At 31.8% G+C, this 6,087-nt stretch overlaps 1 non-coding gene across 1 annotated transcript; it reads left to right on the forward strand.

Annotated features, from left to right (window-relative positions):
- The first annotated feature begins 1,004 nt into the window (after window positions 1-1,004).
- BDBG_16129 lies at window positions 1,005-1,085 on the forward strand. Its single transcript has one exon. It is a non-coding gene; the product is annotated as a tRNA-Leu (tRNA).
- Window positions 1,086-6,087: the final 5,002 nt, after the last annotated feature.

Raw genomic sequence — 6,087 nt, forward strand, 5'->3', positions numbered from 1 at the left:
TCTGAAGTATCTTGATAAAATGCTTATACTCTGACAGACTATAAGCTCTATATCAAATCAATTAAGTGTGTGTTTGAAATGAAAGAGTTAAAGTTCATAGAATATGTAGTAAGTGATGACTGTATACATCTCATCTCAGAGAAGCTGAATGCTATAGTGAATTGACTGCAGCTGAGAAATGTACATCACATATAACAATTTCTCAGACTGATCTCATACTATTACAGATTCATCAATGATTTCATATTAATAGCTGTATCACTCTCAGATCTCTTAAGAGAAATGAATACAAATCTGTGAAAGAAGAAGTTTTATTCAATCATCTGAAATGCTAGATATGAAAAGACCTTTCTTAGACTGAGAGAATATGTGATAACATTCTCAGTATGTATTCAATCAGATCATGATAAATCTTTCTATATTGAAATAAATATATCTAAATAAGCTATTGAAGACACTCTTCTATAGATGAGTAAGAATGACAAGCTGCATCTGATAATATATAATGATAGAAAACTATTGAGCACTGAACTTAATTACTCAGTGTATGAAAAGAAATTGCTGATAATCAAGCATATGCTGACATTGTGAGATAAATATATTAATAACAGATATATAACAACAGTGATTATGAATTATAAAAGCCTTATCTATCTATAATTGATAATAAAATCTTTTAAATACTTAGCATGTTAAATCTCAGAGTTTCAAGTGTATAATCTTCATATCAAATACTGAAAGAGATTAATTACTATGATATCTGATACAATCAGTCACAGATCAGATTTCATGAGTGAGAGTTCTGTAAGTCAGATATAAGAGAAGTTCACATTAAACACACTGAGAGAATACAAGAAATTGAAATGAGTAAATATAATAATCTCTCACTTAAAGAATAATAAGATGTCAGATAATAAGTATCTTGTAAAGAGAGTAGAAGAGATGCTTCTGAACTTTAAACTGAGAAAATTGAAAAATGATGTTATACTCTACTGTAATCTAGAGCCAGCGTGGCCCAGTTGGTAAGACTCATAACCAAGGCCGCACACATTAGGGGTGCGTGGGTTCGAATCCCACCGCTGGCACCTGCCACTTCTTACCCATGAAAGCCCCCATGTAATAGGGGCTGAGCCTAATTAGTAAGGCTTGGTGCAGGGTAGAACTCTCTACTGCAAGCCAAGCCACTAGTTAAGCGAGATCCTGCGAACACCCACCAGGGCTGGTATGAAGTGTCAATGTCCCACTATTCTACTGTGCACCCGTCAAGGTTCTAATGATATAGAGCCAAGTCTAATGTAGTGGTTATACACTACTTAAGCGAGTCCCTAACTAGAGCTATCATTGGAGCCTAGCTCCCCCTCAAATACAGGGAATGATTTTGAAAACCACCTGACTAGCAGGCCTAGACATGCATCTAGGCCCTAGGCAGGGCACCCTGATAAGCTAGAGCCTGCAAGCTCACTGCCAAGCCCTAATACTGGCAGAGAGGACTGCAGTCATCAAGCCTATGATTAGTTGATAACACAGGGCGAGGCCACAACAGCTGATTGATAGGCCTATGAGCATCTAATGAGGCCGAGATCAGCAACCGGAAGCTTGGTGTGTACATCACCAAGTGGGCGGTGGCAGCCACTAACTAACACCCCTGAAATTAGTGGCTGGCCCGAGAGGACGGACGCGGTGATCAGTTAATTATAGAGGGTTAAATGTAATTAGCTTAAGATGCATCCTGCGGGTGGCTAGCGCCCGTAGAACTATTGAACAACATAATCAGACTATCAAATACAGAGAGAGGTCTATCCTTCCAGGCTATGAGACAGTTATATATAGCCTGTATTACATCAGTAGCTGATTATGAAGTTCAAGTTTAATGAAATAATCAAGAGAATTTCACTGAACTCTTTCAAAGTCTGTAAAACAGAGTCTTGAGAAGAATTCTGAGAGTATTTAAATCATCTTCTATTAAAGCAATGAAAATTGAAGCTTCAATTTCTTCTTCTGCTATTAGATTTGAAAAGGCCTGTATGAACTATGCTCTGAGAGTTGTAAAGATGAGCTTAAATTATATAATCAGAGAAAGAGTCTCTTCTTCATTTTCATCAATTAACTCTGAAAATGAACTGAATTGAAATAGATTTCTTGATTAAAATGAAAATAATTCTTCAAAGAAAATGTCTTCTCAACTGTACAGACTATACTCTCTGATTAAAAATCAATTTTCTTCTTTAAATATTGAAAAAGTTAATCATGAGAAGTTATCTCTCTGAAGAGAAAAGCTTAAATCTTTTATAAACTTATAAATAAGTGAACTATTAAAAGAGAAAGAATATGAACAGTATTTAAAGAGAATTTCTACAATCAATATAAAAGACTCTATTCTGATTTATTCAGATGACTTAAAAAATGAGAACTTGAATAGATTAGATGCAGACATTGCTTATACTGAAGATAATATCAATTCTATCTCAGATTTCTGAAATCTAGACTGTGAATGTGAAGTCTTTGATGCTGAACTATTTATAATAGTGAAAGCTTTCAAACTCATTGAAATAAAATCTCATAAAAGAGGAAATTATTTGAAAGAGATATGAATATTCTCTGATAGTCAAGCTGCTTTAAAAAGACTTAGAAATAGTCAGATTTATAATAATCAAATAAATCTTGAACTGATCTTAAACTCTGTTTTGAAAATTCAAAAGAGAAGAATATCAAAGCTGATAATTCATCTACACTGAGTTCCTACTTATATGAATATTCACGACAATGAATTGGCTGATTCAGCTGTAAAAAAGAGTGTAGAATTAAGCAGATCTATTCAAAAAATTATGTCCTGATCTTTTATAAAGAGAAAAATAAAAGAATCTTGTTTAGACAAGTGAAATGAAAGCTGACAGAAACAAAAGAAGAGTATATATTACTCAAGAGTTGAAATAAAACCTAAGTGAAAATCTTGTTTAATTAAATGTAAAAAGAAAATATTCTCATCTATAATACAGCTGAAACTAGAACATGGCTATTTCAAATCTTATATACAAATTATTATTATTATTATTATTCTTCAATTATAGATGTATGCAGTCAGAGACTATGACATCTACCTGAGAACTTTTAGTTCTCAGGGTTTTTCCTATATCTGTAAAGTTAACTATTATACATTCATCAATTTCAGATATGCAAAATCAGAAAATTCCAGCCCAGAATACAAAAACTGTTTACATCTTATATACAAAGATTTGATGATAGATTTGACTCAATAGAATGCTCATTCTGCAATACAAATGAGAATTCTGAGTATATTGTAATACACTATGCATTATACAATAGTCTCAGAGCCAGATTGAAAGAGAAGTATAATCTAAATCAATTAAATATGAGATTCTTATTCTCAACTGAGACAGGAATTAAATACTTAATAGCCTTTCTATCAGAAACTCAAGCAGCTACAAGAAAATGACTAAATTCAGAATTATCTGAATATGAAGAGGAAAAAATCAATCAGATATAGTCTGTTAAAACAGCTATATACTATCTTTTAATAATTTGTTTTCTTACAGTCTTTCTTTACTTTATCTTTTCCTTTCAATTTCTTTCTGTCTATCTATTTAATGTGTCTATCTTTAAGACTGTGTTCTCTTTTCCTTTGTCATGATATTGTCAAATGATTTCAAAGTATCAGAAGATGTTAAAACACTGTAATTTGTAAACAGTTTTTGTATTCTGAGCTGGAATTTTCTGATTTTGCATATCTGAAATTGACGAATGTATAATAGTTAACTTTACAGATATAGAAAAAACCCTGAGAACTAAAAGTTCTCAGGTAGATGTCATAGTCTCTGACTGCATACATCTATAATTGAAGAATAATAATAATAATAACTGTAATCTAGAATATGTGAAGACTCTCTATCTGAAATATTTATTTAGATGTGACTTGATAACTCATATACACAAGGACTTCAGTCACTTAGAAACTTCTGAACTTATAAGTGTACTTGAATTAAGAGTATACTGATCAAGCATGACTGAGAACATTCACATATATACTCATGAGTATCTGAATTATCAGGTTGTGAAAGAATTTAAGAAAGGATTAGAATGCAAGAAAGTACAAGATAAGATAAAATGTATAATACAACTGTTTAAACAATGAGAGATGAATCTTATAGATATATTAATTACTGCAAATATCAATTAAAAATTATTGAATAATAACTGCTATTGACTACACTACTGACTGATCAGTTATGAAAGCAGTTTCAGATATGACTGAGAAGATAGTGATGAAGTTCTTACATAATGAGGTCTATATCAACTATAAAATATCATACAAGATTCTAACTGATAATAATACAAATCTTGTGAAAGAAGTGATGAGGCATTTCATAAGTCAGTTATAGACATGACATTGTAGAACAATATCATATTATCTGCAGATAAATGAGAAGATGAAATACTTGAATGAAATTCTGAGTAACATGCTGATAAAATATCTAGTGAGCAAGTCTATGAGACTATGAGATGAATATCTTGAGCAGGTGATATTAGTTATGCAGATTCAGCAGCATGCAGTCTTCAAGTGTTCGTCATTCTATTCATTGTATGAATTGTATCTGCACATTCTGAAGAATGCTTTAGAAACGATGAGAGAGAGAATAACAGTTACAGATACAGCAGTTGCAGATACAGCAGTTGCAGACACAGAATCAAGATTGAAAGAGATCAGTCACACACATGCAAAAGCTAACAAGTTACTTCAGAACTGAGCAATTCAATTAAAAAGAATACAGGACTCACTAGTTAAGAAATTAAGTGTCAAGATAAGAATATGAGTTCTTATATATAATGAGAGTTCTGAGAAGTTTCAATCTAGATGATTTGAGCTCTATAAAATACTTAAATCACATTTTCTGACAATATATGCATTGGAAGAATCAGAGGGACAGATCTTATATAACTTAATAAATGATTCATGTCTTCTAGAGATGAAGATATAAGACTCAAGTGAATTACAATTATCTACAGCAGTATTATGAGTGCTGAAAAAGAAGAGACTTATAATTGAAAAGTCTTGTGAAGTAAGAGAAATCATAGACACTCATAAATCAGATGATCTCGCTTATTCTGATCTTTTCACAATTATAAGAAAAGAATGAAAATTAATGCAGAAATCAGATGAATGTTACACTTTAATAAGTGATAAGACTATAGCTGACTGTATAATATCATACTGCAGACAGTGAGTGTAACATAGTAAAAAGTAGTCTCAGAGTGACAGACTTGCATGTGAGTCAGATTGCAGAAGAAAAAGAGATTCAGAGTTGATTTTAACTGTTTATATCAGTTTAATTATACAGATAACAGAGAATGAACCATCTGAAACATTCACAGATATATGAGATTAAGTTATCTTAATTTCTGAGAATACTCAGAGATCAGATAAGATTAGTTTTGATAAGCTGTTCACTGTAGTAGGCTGAGTGAGTGAAAAAAGACAGTATAATATATGAGACAGAGTTTCAAGAATGAAAGCTGCTGAACCTAGTCACTGAACACTGTATTATATAGAGATTGTGTAAGAGTAGTGACTAGCAGACAAAGAAAATGTGTAAGAAAAGAAAAGAGATAATGAATTAGTTATCACCTGTAAGAGTCAGCTGTAAAAAGACAAATATTATTACACACATCACATTCATTTTCATATGTCACACATTTTACTCATTTTCAATATCATGCCACCTGCAAAAATGCTGAAACTAAAAGAAAGCTCAAAACTCAAGATCTGTAAGAAATTCAAGAGCTGCATGCTGCTCTTACAACAATATCATATATATCTCTGATTTTTCTACTGCTCTATGTATAATATTAATGGTATTTATCACAAGATTGACTGGAATACTAATATAGAAATGTGTTTATATATGTGTAGAAAAATTAAACAAGACTAGAAGACCTGAAGAATCAGAAGTTAAGACAGAAGAGATAAAGATAAGAGAGACTGTAACAGAGAGTGTAGGCAGATCAGATGAGTAATAGCAGAAGTCATAGGAGGTAAATACTTATGATCTGATATATGCACAACCTTCTCTG

Source organism: Blastomyces gilchristii, assembly GCF_000003855.2.
Source record: "Blastomyces gilchristii SLH14081 genomic scaffold supercont1.1, whole genome shotgun sequence".
Taxonomy (NCBI): Eukaryota; Fungi; Ascomycota; class Eurotiomycetes; order Onygenales; family Ajellomycetaceae; genus Blastomyces; species Blastomyces gilchristii.